The 26,156-nt window shown below is 29.8% G+C and overlaps 1 long non-coding RNA gene across 3 annotated transcripts in view; it reads right to left on the reverse strand.

Annotated features, from left to right (window-relative positions):
* The window catches only part of LOC136797088 (uncharacterized), a 235,837-nt gene extending 210,151 nt beyond the window's left edge, over window positions 1-25,686 (reverse strand). For 2 of the 3 annotated variants that reach the window (XR_010844908.1, XR_010844907.1), the window contains exon 1: window positions 25,388-25,668. This is a non-coding gene — a long non-coding RNA (uncharacterized lncRNA). Of the gene's footprint in view, window positions 1-25,387 lie in introns of all 3 variants that reach the window. The other variant, XR_010844909.1, reaches the window with a different exon arrangement.
* Between the last annotated feature and the right edge of the window lie 470 nt (window positions 25,687-26,156).

Below are 26,156 nucleotides of genomic sequence, written 5' to 3' on the forward strand. Positions count from 1 at the left end.
TTATTCAACTCTGAGGATTTCGTAAGATATCTTTCAAACATTTATATCCTCCCAATTCTTCTGTATTTTCAAGTGTTCTTAATTAGAAGTACATGTTATTTAATGATTTACTCACCAGGTAATGATACTCAAGGTCCCACCACGTTCCATCAATTCTATGGCGTTGCCATCGGCTATAGCTAGACTATACCACCCTAGCTGGACACATACCAACACCTTATGTCACAAAGCAATCAAAGGGAGAAGACTCAGTAAAGTAGTACTTTATACACATATAATTATATGTGTATGAAGTACTAATGCTATTTTAATGAAAGGTACAGAAAAAAAAATTAGAGATTTGTAATTAAATCGATTTCTAAGTATCGCATTTTCTCATAAAACTAAATTCTGATTAATTCGATAAAATATCGTAAGACCATTCCTACTAATATTAATAGCTGAGAAGTTTTTTTTAACATTTCAGAAACTACCAGTCGATTTGAAAACCGTCGTTTATTGAGGAAATGTTTATAACATCATACCATGGTAGAAGCTAATGCACTATTTGAGTTCATAAAATGCACTATAAGAAGTTCGAAAATATTGTTTAAAAATAACATAGAGTATGATTATAGTATGGACAAACCAATTTTATTTGATGAAAATATGAGATGACCCGAATATTTGGAAAAATAATTTTCTCAGAATAAATGAAATAAGGTATCATTTGTTATAGTTACAGTTTCTGTATCAAATGAAACCATTTCAATGACGTTATACTTAATATTTTAAAAGTTTAAAGTGGTAGATTTTAGGTGAACAATAGAAAAATCAAAATATTTTGCTATACGATTATATTCAAGTACAAATAAATAAATTGTTGAAGTACGAGGGACTTATTCGTAGGAGAGGGTAGAGGTAACCGCTATTTTATATACGCGAACTTAATGCTTATGGTTTATTTTTGAAACGGTTTCTGTGAGAGAGAAGACAATTCAGGGAAATCCAGTTTATTGTTGGTAAATTTTAGATTATTTAGCTCCCTTACATTTTGGTCACCATTATTTTATTTTATTAAAAATAAGTGAAAAGAGAGTTATATGCAAATAAAAGAAAAGAAGAAATGAAGTAGTGTAAATATAAAATAAACAAGGATAAGAATATAAAAAAAAAAAAAAGTTAACTATAAAGTTAAAATGTACAGGAGACGCAATAACAGGCAAAAACAGAAAAGTAGATATGAGAAAACAAAATTGAAATTTGAAAACAAAAGAAAATTTTGTTTTCTCATAACTACTTTTCTATTTTTGCGTGTTATTGCCTCTTCTGTACAGTTTAACCTTATAGTTTACGTAATTTTTTATATTCCTAACATCGCTCATTTTAAATTATTTTTAACCACCTTTAATTATATTTTAATAACCATCTTCTCCATAATTTGCAATTATACGGTCAATTATTTCTATATATAACATTTTTACTTAAATTCAGTACCGATCAATTAGGTATAATAATCCAAATGTTTATGAAAAAGTATCTTTTTCAGAAACCTTAGAATCATATTAAGTATTATTTATTTATTTTCAAATAGAAATTCATAAGTTTTTAGGATAGAATAAAAAATTAGTTTGACTGTAAAATAATTAAAAAATAAAATGCATGATGCAAAAGCCAGGTGGAGGCAGGATTGATCATGAAGATGCATGTCCGTGTTAAGTTGTTAAGAAACCAAGAGAACAGCTAAGAACGGAGATGAGCTAAACCCTAAAAATACCGCTGAAGTCTGAGGAATCTGGCCGAAAGGGGTGATCAGTTTCGGTTCAGCTAAGGAGGGCCTGATTTCCGCAAATGCCCTCCGTAATAAGGAAGATGAGGTATAATAATTTATCCGATGGAAGCAATATTTTTTTTTAATAAATAAAAGAAACAATCTTAATAATATAACAATATATATTCATTAAAAAGATTTTCTTTTAAAATCTATAAACAATATTTTAATAAATAAAGAAGTTATGATTGGACTCACTAAGATGAATAAATTTGAAAATAAAAATTACTGTTTCTCTCTTACGACACTTGGTGAAACAACAAAATCAGTTTATCTGAATACCGAAATTGCAAAGTCTCAGGTGGATTTTGATTTAATTATGTTGTCAAAGCAAAAAAAAAATCTTTTATTAACTTCTATGAACTCTTAGATTCTTTTTATTATAAACTAGACAGCTACAAATACTAGATAGGGCGGCAGAAAGTTCGGTGGTTGGAAATATGTTGTTGGTATTTTTCTATGCTTTTTTGAGAAATTTTCACTTTCAAAGTCTAAGAGAACCTTAAAAACCTTGAAGTAAAAACTTAAAAACCATTTTTCGCAACCGATAATATATATCATAATTAAATTTTAGGACGAAGTTGATTTTAAAATTTTCAAAATCAAATATTGTATGGAAATAAAAAATAAATAAATAAACATTATAAGAATAATTATGATTTTGTACATGTGGACGTTAACTGCTAGAATTCAAAAAAGGGCAAAAATTGTCATCTGTAATTTTTTTAGTGCATTGGTATTTTTTGTAAACGAAACTAAGATGAAAAATATTTTTATAATGTCTGTCATGTACAATACAGGCCAATGTATGTTGTTTAGGTTTTGTAAAATTCCTCTGGTTTGAAAAAACCAACAGTATTGCAGAATACTATTGAGATCATTCCATCTTTTTTTCTCATTCTTACTCGAAATGTAAATAACCACAGTTTAGTTATTTTCAAAAGCCTTTGCAAATAGTGACATCATGTGTTGACTTAATAATATGAAGTTAGGTCAGGCAATAGAGGCATACCTCGAAAATATATCTACGTGATGGAGGTAGTTTTGCAGAATATAAGAGTTCTGCAACTTGATTTTAAGCGGAAACAAAATTAAGGGATAAGTTTGAACAAATATAAATTTTTCATTCAGACTAATAATAACACTTCCATATAGATTTTAATAAAAAAAGAAAGTAGGAAGTTTTACAGTTCACACAGTCATATGTAAATGAAGTTAGAAAAAAGTAATAACCAAATTTCATATAACCATACTTGGAACTATTAAACAAAGAACGAAGCAGTCATGACCACAACTTATCTCGACCGCGTACAGTCGAACCTTACTTATTCGTTCAGGTCGGAAAAGAAACAATGTCAGTTAAGTAGGAGGGCCGGTTAATCAGTAGTGTATGAAGGAAATATTAGTTTAATTCATATATTAGGTAAAAATTAAATTTCAATACAAAACTTAATATACAAGTAATATGTATAACAATAAATAAATATAAATATTATTAGACCCATTTAAAATAATTTTTTTAAAAACTCTTAAGATACATGCTTAAACTTAGCCGATCTTTTAAGATTTTAATAGTGTTCAAAAACACTGTCATTTTTATTTTACTGCATAAAGTGATGTCTAAGTATTTTTTTCCCCTTAATTCGGTTAAGTGAGGTTCAACTTTAATACTAAAATATTCAACAATCCAGCAATGGTCAGTCTTAAAATCCCTTGGAAGCCCCAAGAGTGACTTTTTTTTTAAAATTATAAAAAGAAAAAATACTCATTTTAAACGGCCTTTCCTTAGAGGATGTTAAAACATAAAATTTAATCAATATTGGCGCTCCGATAATTTTAAAGGATTTAACAGTACGCAGCTGATCCTGTTATAATGATACAATAACAATAATAACGGTTCCTGCTATACATTGCTAAAAATCGGTGATGTACATTCTAATAACAGGCGTTCTAGAAACCAGTAATTTAAGTGGAATGTCCTTTAATTCTAGTCTTTAGAAACAGTAAACAATACTTATGGCCCAAGAGACTATTTCCTTCACCATGTCAAAACTTCAAATTTTATCTATATGTTGAACATAAGAAAATCAACGACCTAGTTAGCATATTATAACCATTTATTATTATGCATTTATGGAAATGGTTGAAAGTTATTGAGGCATTAAGAGGGATGGCGAAGAGCCATGTTTAATTTCTAATATTTAGAGCTAATAACTAATCCTTCGGTTGTTTTATGAAGTAATTAAACAATGCCTTTGATGAGAGTCTGTTAACTTCCGAAGATGTGCTAGTTTATATTCAGAAATATTCCACTGAATTAGCCGTTTAATTACTGATTGTCTCTCTAAAGCAGAGGAATTTACGGGTTGTAGGATCTAATTAAGTTCCTTCCTCAGGAATAACGATGGAAATAACTTCATTATTCACTAAGTTTATTTATATTTAATTTCTAATCTGTTAATTGGCTAATAAAAGTAATTTTGAGTAATCATATTTTAAAGTTGCCAATAAATAATATTCACAATCACCAGGTTTAAAATAAATTTTTAAAAAATAAAGAAATAACAAAGCTATTATTGGTAACACTGATTATGGGAAAATGTATGGATGAATCAACAACAATGATATAAAATAACACAACTTACGTTGCGTACGTAAGCTTTTAAAGAAACAAAATAGAAACATAAGACAATTTAAGGTATACCTTTTTAAAGTACAAGTTTAATTAATATAATGCAAGAAACATTCTAATTATTATTGAGTTAGTCATGTGATCAGCTGAATTGAACGGGCTGTGCGACATAGCGGGGTAACTGGCTTTCGTTCAGCTCGGTTGAAGCATGCCGCAAAATTATAGAACCAAGATGATAACATCAAAAATAACAGGAGAGGTTTCCTAAGTCATCAATCATTTGGACCAAATTATTCCCAATTTTTTTTTTTTTTTTTTAAATTTGAATATAAAACTAAATAACAAACGTTCTTATTAAAGTTTTACACTACATAAATATTATTACAAAATATGTTAAATTTGTAACGCCCGAGCTCTATTTCATTGGCCATTTTCAAACATAAACCTCCTTACCTCAATAACATTATTAAAATATAGATTCATTTATACCAGCGATTCACAAAAGGAATTTGCCACAGCACAATCATGGAAATCTTGTTGAGATAAAAAAAAAATACATTTGTCGTCACAATTATCCTTAGAGCGGTTGTATATAGAATATAGGAATAGAAATACTTGTTTAAATTATTTTGTTTTTCTCCTATTATAAGCTGTATTTACAAAAACATTTTTACAGGGCTTTTATGTCTTTTACGTTTAATATCCAGCAAAACATGTGGATTGTCACTTTTCTATTTTTCATCTATATTGACTTTGTTAAAAAAAAAAAATAATAATAAAATAAATGACGTTATATAGTTATTAAAATAAAAAGAATATATTGTGAGATTAATGCGGCCCAAACGATTATCGTCAATCATTTTTATTGATGCTTATTAAGCAAATACTAGGCTATTAACGATAAAATGGTTAGCCATAAATAAATAAATGACTAACAATTTAAGGGTAAGATCCAATAAACTGGCTTCCCAACGCCCATTGCTTATCCATAGACGGTAAGTGACTGCGTACGAATATGGACCGTCTAGTCAATTCTTTAGTCAGTAACATATAAAATCTGTTCCAACAACTACTTTTAACTGTACAGAGCATGCGTAGTACGGGTCTTTCTCTCCCAAAACTTGTAATGCACATGATCCGTACAGCATGTGCTCCCCTCTGACATACAGAAGGGAGGAGTTATCTACAGGTTACCACCCTATTCTAACCAGGATGGAAACCAAGTTTTTATTTCATGGGACCGCCAAAGAAATAAAAATCGACCCATCAGATTCGAACCTGCACCGCTGCATTCACGAGCCAGTTAAAGTTGGCGCTTTAACTCCCTCTCTTCAATATTAATACCTATATTAAGATAAGGTCAATTAAGCACCAACGCATCGTTTTAGGAGTATTATTTTGCCCCAACTTCAAGCGTACATGCAAGTTTTTTTTCTTCAAACAATCTTTGAATACTTAGAAATAAAACAAACTATCAGAAAAAGCCAATTGACCAATACAAAGTAATATTACCGCAAAACCAGATCTTCTTATTATAATGAGAAATTAAGGTTTATAAACAATTAATAAATAACCTTCATATTTTTTATAAATTTATTTTATAACGAAGCGATGGTGAGACACAAGGGAATGACTCGCCTAGAGGTACAATAGAGGGGAAGGTAGCTAAACAGTAGAGCATCATTCATTTAAGTGGTGTACAAAGAGAAAAAGTCTATTCAATTTAGCAATGAATGGAATCACTTGCCTACTCCTCTTCCTTTTACACAGTCCATTCCAGTTCACTCCAGGCATTGGCATCAGGACAATAAAAAATAAAAATAATAATAAAAAAATTATTTATTCATTGAATAAACTCTAAGAATAATATGAGCATGTGTCGAAAAAAATACGTTTGTTTTTCTAACAAACATCGATTCATAATGAGAGCTACTGAACTAAAATTATTTAAAACTTTCCCACTCTTTCTCATCCTCATAGACTAAATTGAAAATGCGATGAGTATTTTATTTCTTTTTCATCATGATGACTGGACTTCTTAAAATAACTTGGCTATTTTAAACTAGAAAGAAAAAAAAGAGAAACTGAATCAACAACTAACTTAGACAATGTAAATAAAGGTTAGTTTCCTCAACTCTCAACCAAGTAAGCTAGACGAAGTTCAAAGTCTGAAGTACTTCAGAGATGGCCATGATGAAATCAGCGGCCAAACTCGTCTTTAGTAAACTTCCACAATCTTACACTACTTAATGACGATTCATTGTTCTTTTTTGTCGGTTTTGATTTGGTGAGAGAAAATTATTAGTTTTAATATAAAAAATCAATAGAATATATAATCTATGTAATATGTAGTGACTAGTAGTAATACAATATTAAGGTTACCTTTAACTGATATTGGAAACTAAAAAATTATTCCGGTTTAAGGTATCCATGGGTAATTAGAAAAAATTTTATTTATTAATTCTAAATTATTAAATTCTACATTACTTAAATGAAATTACAAATAAACTTTTAAAAAATAGAATGATAACTAAAAAAATTGCTCCAGATTCTAGACGCCTGAATATTTTATTTCACTATTTTTTTATTCTTTTTTCTTCCTCTTATCTAGAAGGAAAAAAGAGAATAGACAAGTGGCTTCATGTTTCTTTCTCTTAGAGAACAGGATGCTTCGTTACTCGCATGAACACAGGTTCAAAGAAAGTACCATAAGACTTCACTAAATAATTTATAAATTAAGACTTATTTATAAAAATACATGTTAAATATCCTAACAATAAAAAAATAAATAAAATATAGAAATCTTTAAAAAACCAAAAAAAAAACAGGAAGGGTAAAGAAAAACCCTAAACGAAATGGGAAAAAAACGACGAATAAAAATAATTAAAATATCTAGAAGATATTGATTGACCGTGTGTAAAGATGAAAGGAATATGGTCCGGGTGCGATCAAAAAAACTCAAATAGTAGAATATACTATTTTTGTTTTGACTGCCGTCAAAATAGCCCTGACGAAGCCCTGCAACGTGGGGCGAAACGTTAGCTCAATAAAATAGTATATTCTACTATTTGAGTTTTTTTGACCGCACCCGGACCATATTCCTTTCATCATTAAAATAACTAATTTGAATAAATGAAAAAATATGATTTACATTTTTCTCTCATAAATACTTATTGTGGAGCAGTATAAGATTTCTTAAAATTTTATGATTATTTTGATATATTATTTTTAAACTAGGTAAATACTTTTTAAATATCTTAGTTTTATTAACCTAATTTAAAAATAATATATCAAAATAATCATAAAATTTTAAGAAATCTTATACTGCTTCACAATAAGTATTTTACGAGAGAAAAATGTAAATCATATTCATTATGACGTTATATTTTTATTTAGTGAGAGGATCTAGTCCGCCAAGGGAGACTCCTGGCCAACCCCTGGTGGCTAACCCAAATTGCCGCCACATACTAACCAAGGTGGGAGTGTCGGGACCGCCTAAAAATAAATATTATCAGCCCAAGGTGGGAATCGAACCAACAACGTTCTGAACTGAGCGCTCTGGGACCTACGCCCCACTCCGTACGGCTTTCATCGAGTCTGAATCCTAGGACATGTAAAACGGTTTTTACATCTAATAAACAGTTTTATCTGCTATTTGTTTACCTTTCTTGACCACCACCCATCTTCTTTATAATAAACTAAAATTTTACCTAATACAAACATGTTCTACTTTATACATTTTTTTTTTACTTATTATAAACTCAGTATTCTATCAAAAACCAATATACCTATTTTTGGAAAATTAGAGTAAGAAATTGTTGCAGGAGCATCTCATATAAATAACCAAAATTTTATTGAGAATCTTCATTTATAAATACCAATTTGACAAGGTACAAATTATGTTTTAAAACAAATTGAATAATTATTAGATATAGAATTTAAAATTTTAAAAAATCTTCATTTATGAGAAGTGTATATATTAAGTGTCGATAGAATGCTTCTCAATTTTATTGTATTTATAAGCTGAATAAAGTAATAATTAGTTTTTAAAATATTTATGAAGGTAATAAAACAGTTGAATGATAATGGGGATTCCGCCTGGGGCATTAACTCAGATTGGCAACACCCTTCGAGACGGAGGAGTTTGGCTAGCGATCCAAGGGCACATAATATATTCGCTCTGTTGCGAAGACAAATATTTATGCACAACGGTAAATGTTTACGGTAGCGACTGCTAGGTAAACATACTGCATAATCAGTATAAGTAAGTTATACTCAAACATCTACTGAGGGTTCTGATGTCACTGATTTTGGAAATAGCCATCGATAATCACATTTATAGATTGACAAAAAGGGATGATATCGTTATGTACTAAAATTTTATAACGATAATTTATTTCCATATATATTTTTTTTATTTAGCGTATAAATGTATTTCATAATGAAAAAAAAAAGAAAATTAAGAATGATATCTCATTTGCGTGATAAACGATCTTTTGTACTTCATTTCATTAATAATATTAATACTAATTGTCTATTGTATCGGGTGCTAATCCCTGCCAGACGAGAATAATGAAATAAAAATTAATAAAATAGAAACAAACATTATTAGTAGATAAAAATACTAGTATCTCATAATTTGTTTTTCTCTCTCACAAATTTACAATAATGTTAAAACTTATAATTGCAAATGCAGCAGTGACTCAACGAATATGTACTGTTTTTAAATTTTAAAGAAAAAATGAAACAATGAGTAGAATGAAGAATCTTGCTAGTGTAAAGTTGTTCATTTACCTAATGTACAATTGTAGAGAGTACAATAAATTTGTTAGAAATTTTAACTTTTAAGTGGGCCTTAGGTTCAGAGATATTATATATATATAACCTTGCTCAAAGCAAAAAAAAAAAAAATAATATGTTGTATAGATAATAACGAACATAACAGATATATACAGAAAAACCATCATTTACAGGAAGAGAAGTCTAAAATAGTCCGAATACAATACTGACCTATGTACTTGATTTTATTCTAATCTAAATTCTCTAATTATTAATTAGATCTTAATTTTAGATTTTAAAATTATTAATTGCTTAGAAAGTTAAATAGTGATCACTAGAACATAAATTAAAAAAAATTAAAACTTTCTTGGAACTTCTGATGACTCCAGAATATATGTTTATTCCCGATATATATTTTCTTATTTAATAAGCTCAATTGAACAATTTTGCTTAGTAAGCATACATAATATTTTTCATTTCAATAACTGGAACACATACAAATGAAGATATTTATCACAATTTATTAGTATCTTCTGATCTGAACAACTGTCTCAAAAAAATTCAAAGGTTCTAAAATGTTAAAACTTATTTATGTATGGAAAATCCAAATTAATAGAAACATTATCCAAATTAATAGAAAAACAAGCATCAGCAGTGATAATAAAAGGAACATTTGGACAAATATAACAACAAATTATTATAAATTTTTTTTTAATAGAAGTACATCTGAGAAAAAATTATTTTATTTTGTATTTGACGTATTCCATAGATAGAACCATAGACTGAGGTTACATTTTCAATACCATATTAGCTTTGGACAATCCATAGACAGACCACCGTAGAAAAAAAAAAACTGTCTACAGTAATATCAGGAATAAATCCATTTTAAAATAAAACAAAAATAATTTTTGTCAGATGGGCCACTATTCGAGCAAAGCAGTGATATACAGTTTGCAGTTGATGTATTTTTTACTTGGGCTGATTTTTATTATTCTTATATTTAAATAATTCTTTTTAGAAAAATTAAAAAACATTAATTTGTTTTTAGATTATTATTATTTTTTTTTTTTGCTAAGAACAAATAATTTTGCCCTAAAAAACAATTAATTCATTTGCATTGGCTTTTGTCCGGTTGGATTGCATAGATAGTGAAGTGTGAACAAATATTGAATTAAAAAATAAACACTTAAATGAGTCATTCTTTTTGTTTCAAAGAGGTAATTAAAGCGAAAAATTTAATTATTTTATATTTTTTTAAAACATACAAAAAAGAAAATTAACACCTGGCTGACTATAAATTACGAAATTATTTGAGCAATACCTTTTAAGATCCAGCCTCGCTCCGCCCAAGTTAACCCAGATCCAATTAAATGACACCTACACAATCTTATATAACGCTGTTATACAGTGAATATTTTCACAGCTTTGAAAATAAAATCAAAGGACTTTTTATGAGATGTAATTCATATATACATAAACTTAACATACATATATATTATATATTGACTATATGTCAATGTGTGAAGTGATATCATAAATCAACAGCTCCAATGTATTTAAAAAAAAATATCAACAAACAAATTGAAATTAATCAGTTTATTTAACATTCCATATTACAAACTTTCTGGTTCCCAAGTTACTCAGGGTAGACTATAGAATGAAGAGTTATTAGCAAATATCCGGTCTATAAAATCAAATTAAAGTTATCAATAACTATTATCTTCCTACCTCATTGACTGTAGATCTCTAGAATTTAAATTCTATACACCTCACTATTTCCTTCAATTATCAATGTAAAACAGTCCAATGAGTGGAGCAAGGCCATTGTTTCTCGACAACTAACCTACAGAACCTAAATCCAATTTGGAACTAGTCCAATTGATCTTGCACGGCTAAGATCTTCCTCTTAATTACATTCGTCCCACGGGAACACCCATCAAAGATCCGAATCTGAATTGAGATGGATGAGCTACGGGCTGTGAACTACTGAGAGGAGGGAAACTTCCCTAAGAGTTTCTGTGAGGAATGTCAGTCTCTGGGATATGATTGTCTTCCAGGGCAAGAAGATCGTGGAATAAGAACAATTAAGTAACTTAATAAGAAATTATAATTAAGTAAATTATACTCAGGTGTATATTGAATATAAGAAATGAAAGCCTGCATCTGAGAAGATAACAGTACAAGAATAAAATTTAAGCATAGCTAAATAAAATATTAATGATAATTGTCAATCAATCTGTACAGATTTGGATATAAATAACAAAGCTAAAATAATTGTTATAAAATTAATTCTAACCATAAAATTTTAATTCTATACATCAAATGATAACCAAGACCTTCATTTATTACTTATAAAATTTATTTCTATAGAAACTAAAACTATATTTCAGATTTTAAACATCTTCGCACTTTATTGTTAATAGATAACTCCTAAACTATGCTAAAGACAATATAGTTTCGTCTTATTCTACTTTTTAGAGACGATATAATGTACTACGATTTGATATATAAAAAAAGGAAATTTCATCAATTTTTCACTATTGGAGGAAAAGAATCAATTTTTGTTCGAGATGAAGAGTTGAAAGTCGCAGAGAACCTATTTTAGGTCTCAAATGGAAGCAAATTTTATCAACTTTAATGAATATTACATATGAAGTAGCATATACTTAATATTTTCTGCCAGGAGCATAAGTAATAATCATAATAATAATAAATCAAATACGGTGCGCGCATCACAGAACATAACATTCACTTAATATAAAAATTCGTGTTGTTGTTGTTGATTTTTGCTTAAAGGCGTAAAACCCTCTGGTCATCAACGCCTATGGGATGATAAAAGTAAAAAAAAAAATAAATAAATAAAAAAAAAATAAAAAATAGAATAAAATAAAATAATTAAATAAATAAATAATACAAAAATAAAAAAAATAAAAAATAAAAAAAAATATAGAAATAATTAAAAAAAAGGCGATGTGCTTTTAAAAATTCAAACACTCGTGCAATTTTAGTTTCCTCATCTGCGAGAGTTTCGGATAAATTTGGGGTCAGTCCCATCCTGTTCATTGTTGGCAAATAGTGAGTACACTCTTCGAAAATATGTCTAATCGTAAGAATGGACTGACAATATTTGCACGTTGGAGGTGGCAGTTTTCTGATCAGGTGAGAGTGCGTGAGGAGAGTATGACCTATTCTCAAGCGGGCCAGAGCAATCTCCTCCCTGCGGCTGTTGCGGTAGGATGTCGACCATGGTTTTACTGATCGTTTTATTTCTTTTAATTTACTGGGAGAGCTTTCATCCCACTTGGCCTGCCATTTTTCTAATATTTGTAGTTTAAGGGGTGTACTGAGTTCTGATGGGGTAAGAACGGCAGTCCCTCGGCCAGGGAGCGTGAGTGCCTCTCTGGCAGCTTTGTCTGCAAGCTCGTTACCAACAATGCCAATGTGGCTTGGAGCCCATATGAAAATAATGGATTTACCTTGCTGTGATAATTTTAGAAGGAAAGATTGAATTCTTATGATGAGTGGATGTTCGGGGTACATGTTTCTCAAACTTTTTAGAGAGCTCAACGAATCTGAGATTATTACTATAGTCTTCTGAGTTATTGAAAAGCAAAAATGGAGGGCTGATGCTATCGCGTGGAGTTCGGCGGTGTATACTGAGCATAACTTATGTAATTTAAACTTGTGGGTTGAATCGTGAGTGACGAAAGAGGAAGCGGTCGAGGTTTCGGATTTGGAACCATCGGTGTATATTAAAAAATAATCCGGTATATTTTCTAGTAGACGCGACAGCCGTTCTTTATACTTGACAGATGCGGTCTTATTTTTGTGCATAAGTGACAGATGTAACATTGTTACTGGTTGTTTTAGAGTCCAAGGTGGGTTCTAATTTCAGGCTTCATTATCGGAATCGTTTTAAGTATAGAGATAGCCAAAGTGATTCTTTCTGCCAGAGGGAGTGTTGGGTTTCGTTTCTGCCGAAAAGCTATGGAGAATTTAGATCGAAAAATATATTTGTAAGTTGGATGATTTGTTTGTTCAAATAATTTGGAAACATAGTTAATGGCTAGTTTTTGTCTCCTAAATGATAGCGGAGGTACGCCTGCTTCAGAGCAAATGCTGAAAATGGGACTGGTCCTGAATGCACCGGTAGCAAGCCGGATACCCGTATGATGTACTGAATCGAGCTTGGCTTCGAAAAAATTATCGTAAAATAAATCGAAAAAATTCGTGTTTTAGAGTTTTTCGAAATAAAAATAACGAATATCAATTTGTTTACCGCCCAGAATCCTTACTGGTTTAACAAAAGATAATAGTGAATCCGTGTACACATGAATGCGTCTGGAAGAGATCGAGCGGTCACGTCTTTTTCCGATAAAACTTGTTTCTATTCTATCTCCTTTAATTATAGATCAAATTTAATAATACTTTGTATTTATTCATTGTTTATCATTGCTAACAATAGAAACAGGTTATTTATTTCAAATAAGCAAAATTAGATTTACTTTAGAGAAAGATTTCTTTAAAATATTTCATTTAAGCCAAACACATAGACTTTGTAATTTGAACACAGGGAACCTCAAAACGTTTATGTCCGTCGAAAACTCGAAATCGAAATTTTGGAAGATATTTTTTTTTTTTTTTTTTTATTATAAATATCAGTAATGTGAGAGTAATCAGAATTTGACAACTAAAAAGCAGACACAATATTGAGTGTGATTGATTGACACTTTAATCAATAAACACTTTCAGAACATCCAAAACAACCTAACAAAAGTCTGTTCTTGACAAATAATTCTGCTTGTTACAGAAAACATGGCAAGTTGGGCTGAATTTACTTGACATCAAGCCTTTTCACGTCAACGAAGTCAACATCCTTTCAACATAAAGAAAAACGTCAATAACTAGAAGCCAATAAGAATTCCAGTAGAATCTGAACCGTAGTGAATAAGATATAGACAATATTTTTTCCTTTTATAAGTTCAGTTTATAACCTGCATTTAAGATAAAAATTGTCTCTTAAATTCAATTAAAATTGAGAATAAAGAAAATAATATATTTTTTTAAATCTAGTTATTTCGATAAGAAGAGATCATTTTATGTTCCTATAGCACGGACAACTGTTTCCCCAAACATAATAAACTTGTACCAAAAAAGCCAATAAAAACCAGACAGTCCAGTTTGGTCACCTTTTTCTTGAAATGGAAAAGTTTTAATTACCTCATCAGTTACCTTTTCATTCAAATGACATGAATTTATTTTTAACTTAAAATCTCAACTTGGAGACGGAACGAGAGCAACCAGTCGTGAAAAATTTCTTTTGTAAAACGGGACACTTCGGTACAAAACGGCCACAAAGCACAAGAAACAAATTTTAATATTTCATAAATTTGTAGTAGTAAATCTAAGTATGAATGAATATTAGAATATCTAAAAATATATGATCTGAAAATTACGCTTAAACAATAAAATATAATATTACGTTTTAATTATTTAGACAAAAAAGAAACTTCATATAAACTTTAAATCCCAAGACAAAATTACAAAACAGATAAACCACACAATGTTGCAGCCGAGTAACCAAGTATGAGTTAATGTTTCCCTAATTGTTACGTAACTTATTTCTACATATCATTTATTAATAATGTACATGCTATCATATAAACACATTAATAATAAATCAAAGCTGACCCTTGGTAAATTTATGTAATATCAAAGCATTGATTAAATATGAAGTTAGTGTTTGAAGTTTGATTATATTGAAGCCCGGGTATAATATATCATACCTGAATATGACATGGGTTCGATATAATACAAAATAATTCAGTTTAACTTTAAATTGACTACAGGTATTGGTACTCGCCACATCCGTTTAAATTCCTACAATAAATCATTACAGCCGTATGTTTTAATATTTCTCATTGAAACACAACTTAACAACAAAATATTGATAAAAATACTAATTAATAGTTAAACTAAGTATATTTCAAATTGAAAAAATAAAAGCAAGAATTGATTCATTGGCGGAAAAATTAAATAAATCATATGCAGGCGACTTGAGAAGAAACGAAATAAAAGCCTTTTTACCGACCTAGTAGGGTAACCTAAGCGTGTATGTATCACCTACATTCCTCTATTATTTTTAGTTTAGTTTGGGCTAGTTCCTTAAGTAGAAAGCTTATTGGTCGATAAACGAAAAGTGAAAATCTGTCAAGAGGAGATCATAACACCAAAAAATAATTAAGGGAAAGGCTTCCCAGGCCAACCTCCCCCTAAATCCTGAATAACAACAGTCTTAACTTACCTTTGAAACATTGATTACAAACGAGAACAAGAGACAAGTTTTTTTTTTTTTTTTTGTTTTTTTTATTAATATAAGGTAATCCACAGTGAAACTGATGTTTTCCTAGTTATCTACAGGTCACCAACCTATTCTAACCATGGTGGGGGGGGGGGGTCAAGTATTTCATTTTGTGAAACTTAATGAATAAAGTCAACTCCCCAGGGCGGATTCGAACCGGCGCTGCACGCAGATCTCAGACTGATAGACCTGCACCTAATTTTCTTTTGGAAAACAGATGGAACATGATTTAAGTCTAAACAGCAAAGAAAACAAAATTGATGGCGATGGAAAAAAAAGTTGAGCCCTGTAGATATTGCCCTTTAGTGAGGCAGATTGTACTATTTTTCAATAAAAAGATTTAATTTATAAGATTTGGGAGATAACAGCTGGACTACGATAAATATCTACAAGTCTTCAAGAACCATTGCAGGCCGTGAATATATCGTAAGATGTAAAATCAGAGCTTATATCTATATTAATACGGTACTTGGAAACTCTCGTTCCAGTAACCGAATACTAAAGACTGTGTAACGTGTATTGAGGAGATACAGTAGAGGGGCAGTAGAGACAGGAATGTAACCACACACAAGAGAACTTATTGAATAATGTAACACTCGTGGGATTTGCCTGGAAGTGGAGGGGCGGGGCGATGTTATGAACCTTCCCGTAGTCTTCCTTAATCCCGCTAGCACTACGCAGGTAGTGTTCCTTGGGAACATAAAGCTCGTCCAATGAATTGAATATGCATCTGTGTTCTGATACAATGTTTTTATAGTGATCTTACCCATAAGCTATAATAAATAAATAAAAGTGAAAAACCTACTATATAAGGTAGTTTGTTTACAATTAGTACATAATTGTATATTTTACTAATTTAAAATTATTTTTGCTGAGATAAAAACAGTACCCATTTTCTTTCTCATACGGCAGTAAAACAGAGTAACTGATGAAATAAATACATTTATAAAGTTAAATTATTTGTTGATTACAACGTTTTAAGGTCAAACAGAAGTCACTTATCAAGCTTAATATCAACATCATTTACATAATAAAAAGAATTTCCTAAAGATTCTTTCTACAATTAATGACATCATTCTTAAAAGCATGATGATAATATGATGCTTAAATGAATGAAAAGTGATGCTAAAAATTTAATTTTTCACGTTTTAAGACCGAATTCCTCATTTACAAGAGCATGGGTAATTGATTATTTTACAAAACGTAAATAATCATGTAAACGACAACAACTCAAGGAGGGTCAGGGGCTCAGTACTTTGTAAGATAGTACTGTTTTTACACAGGGTTGACTCACGGTTACAGAAATATAATTAATAATTATCTGCTATAGCCAGATTCAAACCCAAATCCTTGGAGTAAGTAGCACCTTACTACCTCTGTGCCACCCATATCCCACACGACGTAAACAGAACAAAAAAAGTAATCCATTAGACCTGTTTATACCTGAGATGTTATAGATTTTTTTCGATAAAAACGACTGACCTGAAGAGCCACTTTATAGAATTGATTTTCCACATTTCTTTTCCTTTCGATATTCTCGAAAACGGTTCTCCTTTTTATTTTTTTGAGTTTGATGGAACTCAGTATATCAATGTAAAATCAAGTTAAATATAAGCTAGGTTTTATACTAATTGAAATACTTTGACAAGGCTAATATGCTGAACTAAAAATATAAATATATTTTTATAGGAAATTAATTTTTTTTACGGACTTTTTTGATCGCACACCTTAAGGTGTTGTGTCAGTGTTTTATCTGCCGTGGTTACAGTTTAAATTTTAACCATCCAGGAATTTCTCATTAGCACAACGAAAACCGAAGTCGAGAAACGTCATTCCGGAGAAATTAAGAAAAATTTATCTAGATTTTTTAATACACGATTAAATTACCAAAATCATCCGATCAAAAAATAGCTAATGAAATATAAATGTTTTCAAGACTACAGTGAAAGCAGTATTTGAAAATTTCTAATTTACCTGTTGAGTAACATATAGCAACACGAAGAATATTTTTCTTCTGCTGGTTTTGAAATCAACATTTTAGTTATTTCTATTACATAAATTTTCATTCGTTTTTAGACATGATCTATTATGTCGGACAGGGGAGGATATTGATAACTTAATCACAGATTCGCGAAAAACAGAACTGGGATTCGCGTGATAAATCAAGAGTACAGCCAGATCGGTGTAGTTGGGCCGTCAGATAAGAGAGCCAATTTAATCCGACGGCGATAAGGGTCTAAACCGTTTGGGAACGAGTCACTTAACGAATACTGACAAACCATGTATATGCTAATATTTACAGACAATATATATCATATAGTCAACCTGATATTTATTAATTTAATGACATAATATCAGTTGTAACATGGTTATAGTTTAATAACCATAAGATCTAAATAACTTAATAAACTACATGCATTCCTTTACCACAAAACATCAATATCAATAATAATAAAATTGGTTTCTTATAAGGAAACTCGTTTATCGTGTCCTATAAAACAGGATATTTCTTATTTTATTCAAATATCTGGATTTAGAATATTTCCCACTTATATAGATTTAAATAAATAGCATAATGAAAATGAAATAAAGAAATTTCAAATATTTAAATTGCACTGTTACAGTACACGAATCATTCGTTCGACAATTACTGCATCCAACCGACAACTTCACCTGGATACTAAAATATAAATTACTGAATGATAACTAGTTTCTATTAAATAAGTTTCGAGACATCATAATTATTACGATTCAGGGTACACAAATGCACACTTAACCAATCACGATTCTGTCGTAGACTTTTCTTTAACTACACAACCGTATAAATGCTTAATGAGTATACAGAGAGGCCAGAACAGATTCGTATAGAAACTACAATAATTTAAAGGTGAAAAAAGAAACTTTAGTTTATTATCAACCAGCTTAAGAGTCCAATGTAGCTGAGAGTGTTTAGGCGCCACTTTAGCAACTTCATGTTCGATTGCGGCCAGGGCGGACTTGTGTTTCGCCACAGCCCCACAGAATGAAAACGAGCTCCTACTCTGGTTACCTCTAGGATACCTCTCCCTTCTGCCTCTGTTAATACGAAATGACCAGGTATGGGTAAACAAACCAAAAAAGAAAAAAAAGCTGCTACTCGTAACTTCATTCACATAGTCTTAAATTTAACTTCAAATTGGATTTATTATGAGTATTTGGTATTCGATGTAATGCCAATGAAAGAAAAAATGTGATTGTGTTTAAATTATGTCCTTCAATCCAAATAAGGTTTTTAGGATATACAATATTTTAGTTTTTCTGTCAGGCGCATACTTGAATGTATCATTTTTTCTGACAAGTGAACACGCCTCACAGTTGTTCATGTGGAGAAGAAGAATGAAATTGTTTTAATTTAGTGGAGAATTTCGTGTTGTTCGAATTAATTAGTTGTTATGCAGTGACAATTCCTGATTTCTTATTATTAATGTTTCGTTCGTGAGAGAATCTATCCTTTCAAAGAAGCACCTACAATGTTTCAGTAGATAAATAGTTTTTTGTGTTATTTTTTTTTTTAATTTTAGAAACCTTTTAATTACTCAATACTATTTTTTTCATACCCAGCCTTACTATTCATCTATAACCATCATTACAAATTTCTTCTTCGATAAGTATGAATAATTCTTTCATCATATTTACGAGTATATCATAGGTGTTAAAAGGTTATTTTTTTATGACATTTTTTACTGAAATAGACATGTTGGATGGAATAGAGACGCAGTCAGGAATAGTCTATGTTATCGAAAAGATGAATACATAGTGACTTATTCTTCTAAAAACAATTTTCCAGACCAAGTGAAGTAGAAAATATGTATAACAAACTGAAAATTGTTGGATCCATGTATTTTATAAGACACTGATGATTTTTTTTTTTTTTTTTTTTTTCAAAAACCACAATAAGTCATATAAAATCATATTATTTTAACGGTTTTGGAAATAAACAACAGACAAGCAGACGATGTATGTACAAACACCCCTTTAAATTTCAATATATTGTTGCTTATTAGTGTGAAAATGTTAGATACAGATGGATAATAATGTACCTCATTGTTCGTTGATTTGAAGTTATTTTTCGATGAAACTATTGATTGCTTTCAATCGATGCTTCAGTGAGTACAACCAGGAAAAGTTTAACATTAAACGGCGACAACTTTATAAAATAAAGCTATTCATTTAAAAATAAAACAATTTATAGCAGAACAAAGGAAAAGTTTTACGAATTCAGTAATAGAAGAATAAAGTACAAATAAATAGATATTCAAGTTATTTAACTGAAATTTTAATAGCAAAAACAACTATAAAACATTAATTTAAAAAAACTAATAGGATGTATTCCCTGTGCGCCTGATGGTGGACCAAACCCTAGTTTACAAATTATATTATTGTTTATTTTATTAATTTCATGTCTTTATTATCCTAGCACTTCAATTGATAAAAATAAATTTCCACCTTATATGTAAAATAAAATATTACACGGTGATCACTAAAAACCTTTTTTTATATAATAAAGAAATATATTTCAATAATTATGAAAGCGATATTACCGGAAGACACTTATGATCAAGAATTAGGTTGTCTTAGGGTTATATAAACCAGGATTTCGATACTACTGAAGTTTTAATCTTTAATGGGTTTAAAATTAAGTGTTCAGTAACCACTAGAATAAAATCTACGCATTTTTGATGGTCCTGAAAATCTTGCAAACTAGCTAATAAATTTAATCAAGTACCGATTTCTTTGTTTTTTCGCCTGTAACTCCTTAACGATGCATCCTTACTAAAAAATAATGATATAAAAAATTGAAGAGCTTTGAATTCCGGTTCGAATTAATCCTATAACTTTCTAATTTGGACAATTAGTCTGCCTGTAAGCCAGCTGCTCTTGTTGCATATGGACTTTAGACCGGATATTGGAACACAAAGAACAATCATCAGAGCACCTGGTTTACGACCCTATTACTTGATCGAATTATTAGGTTATGGAATTCATAGTATAATTTAATGACCTTTAATTTGTTTCTTAGAAAAGAAATCATAAAATTTTCTTAATTCGATACTTAGCAAATAAGTTACTAACTAAACTAAGCTGCTAAATAACCGTTTTAGAATAACCAAAAATTCGTTTCCGAGTTGTTTCGAATCATATATAATATTGCATCTGTTTTTTGTAAAATAAAAAATAATAAAAATTTATCCATCAAAACATTTTTTATTCCTTTATATGTCCGACGTTTCGGCCAATCTGATAAATTTTAACAACGAAGGTTGACTGTGATAAAAAGTTTTAATTTTATGTGAACAATTGACTAATTATCGCAGTTTGTGGACTGATATAAATGACCAGGGCAGAATAGCCTGCATAAAGTTATTTTTCAAATGATGTGGTTCTGAAATTTTATTAAGATTGTCCTTGAGGATGGCGAAATTGGCCGAAACGTCGGACTTATAAAGGAATAAAAAATTTTTGAGACTAAAATGGATACAATTTTAATTATTTAAACAATATTAACCATTCTCAAGAAAGTGTAATGATTATAAATAAAATGTTTTGTTTTTGACAGATAACGATTTATGGAATACTACTGAACTAAATTATTACGGGAAGATACTCATTAAACTCTTTAAAGTTTAATATTTTGAATCGAATATAGTTTAACTTTGCGCCTATTATATAGTTCGCTAGAATGCACCATATAATACATAAAGGCGAAAAAAAATATCAAATTCATTACTTTTTTAAATAAATTACCAAATTAGTAACAGTTTTAAGACCACCAGAAATGCGCTTTAGGGTTAAGTGTGGTGCAAACTATTTTTTTTTTTTAAATTGCGGATGTATATTTTATGAGGTGGGTTTCAAGCACCTTGCTCCGTACTATAACTAGGCCCATTTCAGGCACATCTACCTCAAGTAACCCGTTTAATTGAAACTGTTGAATATTTTTTCAAAAAATATTAAATTTTAAATTACTTACTCTTAGAAATCGAGCTTAATATATTCAAATTAATATATATAATTAATATCTAAGTCCGTGTTAATGCAGCAGTATATCCTTATTAAGACACAACTGTCTGACATAGCGAAGAGTTATGCCTGCAAATTACCAATGCCGTCAATCTCTTCGACACAGTAATGAAGACTCGAAATGAGTCGAGTTCAAGATAATTGGTCCTTTGAAGGGTTAAATGCAAGAGTTGGCGGCATTTATTTTAATATAATAATGCGAGATGATACAAGGCCGAGATACAGAGATTGTTCCCAGAAAAGGATTTCTAATAGAGATATTCAATAGACAATAATACTATCGATGTAAAGATATTTAATAATCCATAGTACTGCCGATGCACCGATATTAATTACTAACTGATTGTCTCATAACATTAGACAGTCATCAAACTTCATCGAAATCTGTCACAGATCTTGTCAATTTAAACTAATGATTTTTCCAAATAATTTTCCCAATTTTTAATGTTTTAATACTACATTAAGTATGTTGCAAAGAACACTTGATAAATTCTTATTAATGCCTACTAAAGTCTGGCAGATGATTACTTAATCTACATTGACACTCTAAACTCGAGGTTTACAATCAGCTATTGATACGAGAAGATATGAGAAGTTTGATTCTTTCAGCTAGATCGATTCTCTACGACTCACTCCTTGAGGTGAATCGGTTCATTTGAATCATTCCTTACTTTCTTCTCTTTTTTACTAAATCAAAACATTTTTATAGAAAAACAACAAATTAATTTTTAAAATAACTTTTATTAAATTTAAATCAATACAAAAATAAAAAAACCACAGATATTCGACAACCGGTGTCATTCCTCATTGAGATTCTTCATAGATTGTTTAGCAGTAAAATAAAACTCCTAAATGATTTTAAGTTATCAGTTATAATCTAAAATAAATAAAGGAAGAAGATAGTTGACCGTATGAAGTAGATTTTTTCATCTAGCCCTGACGAAGCCCAACAAAGTGGGGCGAACGTTGGTTAACCATAAAAACTTTTCTTTTACTATTGATACCTTTATTGAATATCTTCCTACAATAAAATAAATAAAAGTACCCCTTTGCTTACTTTAACTATGTTCAAACAGTAATTACTCCTTTCTTTAATGGGTACTTATTTATTAGTTCTTCTCGTTTTCTGGATTTCATACTATATTAAAGCAATCGAACTAAATATTACTATTGTTTATATAAAATAACTTATAATAAAAATCAAACAATTTAGTGCCACCAGTAGTACTTTATAAAACAATATATCTCCAACTCGGACTTCTTCCAATCCCCTAAACAGAAAATCGACCAACTCCAATTGAATCGTGAATCATTTGAGAGAACGATTCTTAAAAAAGAGTTGACTCCCTAATTCGATTCCCAATTTAACAACTTGCTTCTACGTTGATGCCTTAGTGAAGGTATACTAAAAGATTAAAGCGTAAAACAATAAAAATTAGAAGCAAAACTTATTTTTAGGAATGTATTTTTTAACTTTTTATGAGTCAAAACGATACAATAAATTATATGACAATAAATATCTGAGATATAAATAATAAATTCTTAATTATTTAGAAGTTCATTTGGAAACTAACAGTTACGCATATTTTAATCCTCCAGAATTCGTGTTTTAAATGTTAGCTCTTTATTCAATCATTTTAGAAATGTTCTAAAATTGTCATAAATAAAAAAAAAATAAATAAAGAATTCTTCTTGAAAAAAAAAATTAATTACACGGTATTTTTAAAATGTAATAGTCTGGTAAAAACACTAATAAAAATTGTGGTTGCAAAATAATTTCTATCTTCTTGTATCCTCATTTTATGTCTCATAATTTTTTGTTAACCATAAAAACCATTATTCGAATTATAACTGAAATTTTTGAAAAAAAGTTAAAATGTCAATGGTTCGAATAATTGGCTTTCGATATTACTTAACCTATCCTTCGGATCAAATATCCAATACGTCTTTAGTCCTGAGAGGGGTTTTGCCCTGCAACTAGGAAATGGGAAATGAAAACGGGACACGACGTCAATAACTGACGTTTTACAACCTAGCGAAAATTACTTTTCAAGGTAGCAGTCATAAATTATTAATTTTTATACAATGAGTCTACTTAAAACAAATGTACAAAACATTTAATAGAACAACGGTATTGGTGGTTTTAGCTAGAATATTCCAGTAATGGAGAGTAGCTGGTAGTGGGCATACTGGAGCAAGTCCACTACCTGCTTGTCCAGGCTGCAGGGTTCTGCCAAATACAGAGTATGTGTCAGTCCACAATTTATGACCTTTATTCACTTTCATCTTTACTACACATGAAAGTCACTCTTTTATTATCTTAACCTATGTCATGTAATAAATTACAAAATAAAATAAAGATACAATAATAAAAAAAAAAGATTCATATTTAATAAAAATGACATAAACGAATAAGATTTAATAAAAAATAATTTATGTAAACTCATTACAACCACTCTGATTTAATAAAAATAAAATTATCATTTCAACATTAAATACATTATATTATTATATCTTAACCAGATATATTTTCATTGGAAGTAGGACTCTGAAATCTAAATTATTTATGATCTAAAATCTCGTTAAAAATTTGGAAAATACCCACATGAATTATTACCAATATCCATCGAAAAATTGACTAAGTAACAATAGATAAACTGCTTTCTACAATTAATAATAAGTTATTAGTTTTCATAAATATTCAAACTATATATGGGATTAAAAGACACTATAGAAAATCAAAAAATAATTAACTAAATTAAACACATTTTATTTTTGAAGAAAATATATATATATAATTCCATTCTGTTTTATTTTTTACAATCACTGTGACAGTTTAATTTATATTTAATGTATTCTCAGATCAAAATTATTCATACTTTATGAAAGAAAGTTACTAATCGAATGAAAAGTAAGCACATATATAGATTTATTAGTGAAATCATAAAATGTTGGACTCCAGTCATACTAATGCCACAGTATTAGCTAACACATATCTAGAAGTAAACAAAAACTAAGAGCTTGGTGGTTCCTTTACAGATAAAAGTATGCTCTAGATAAATAGCCATGAATCATTCGGGATATTTTAAGACAGGTCAGCAATCTAATTTAAAAATACCCAACACCAAAGAAAATATTTGTACAGGGTAATTAATTTATTTATCTCTTGGTCCTTTTAATAGCAGGCTGACAAATGCAAAAATACTCAAATATCAGAATGATGGGAAATCAATTTGAGCAAAACTGTCTAATGTTTACAATTGTTATCAGTTTGAACTTGTGTAATAAAAACATTAGAATCAGAAAAGTATACTGAGCATGATTTCCACAACAAAATAATAAAAAAGAATAAAATTTAACATAAATGAATAAATTCAACACTGCGAAAGCATCTAAAATTTGTTGATGTGTTATGACAACAAGAAAACACTGTTCTGATAACTGAAATATTTCACTGTTTTACATAGAGAAAATGCATGACCTAATCTTTTCATTGGAAGACACTGTTGGCTTTAAATAAAATCCTCATCAGGCAAAAAAATTGTTCCAGTAAATATTCTGAATGATATCAACCATTCAACTTTCAACTTATTAGTTAATGACGAAGTCATAGAATTGCAACGAGATTTTTCCAATGAGACCAACATACATTCAGGTATACCTCTGGAACTGTAAGAGATCGCGAAGACACATACATATTTTACAAAAATAGAATAAAACTAGAGAAACTTATCACAAGACTCACCATCTTTGATTTTGGTCGAGCTGGACGATTTGTCGACTTGACAGTACATGATTTTGGATAGGAAGACAGCCGGGAGTGATTTTGAACTGTTCTCACCTAGTGTAGAGGGACATATTTTTGGAAAAGTGATCGTCTGTCGGCATATTTCGAGAGGGTATCAGAGCACTAGGGAGGCTAGGGACGCCATTACCCAAGGGCCCTCCGCTGAGGACTGAGCTCGCCGCCTAGGTGGCAGCACCTGTCCTCTTGTCCAGGCTTCAAAAAGCACCCACCAAAGCACCAAGTATTTTTATCAAATAATTTTAATAAATAATTATAACCTTATCTAAAAAAAGGAAATGAATTCATACGTATTCAATTTTAATCTTAATCTTAATATCTCATGCATTCAATTTCATGGATCTGTATATATGATAAGATATCCAAACATTTCTGTTTGTAAAACACTGACTGGATTAATATCTTCTGGTTTTTGAATGATTATTAAAAGAATTAAAATAGTTGTATTAAAGGAATTTCGATCAAATGGAATTAACTGATTAAGAAAGAGTAGCATCATTTTTTTTTTTAATTTTACTTTTAACAAGGAATCAGGTAATGGTTTTGATGAAGAGGCACCTCATAAAATTTAAAGAACTTCTTATCTCAACTTACATCCATCCATCACTATAAGTTTATCTATAATCTATAAATTGATATTAAATTGCAATTCCATATATCCAAATTCAAGTGTGCCTAAGATAATATATGTTAAAGTTAAGGGTGAGCA

The sequence above is a fragment of the Halyomorpha halys genome, unplaced genomic scaffold (assembly GCF_000696795.3).
Source record: "Halyomorpha halys isolate HHAL.00 unplaced genomic scaffold, Hhal_1.1 Scaffold226.1, whole genome shotgun sequence".
NCBI lineage: Eukaryota > Metazoa > Arthropoda > Insecta > Hemiptera > Pentatomidae > Halyomorpha > Halyomorpha halys.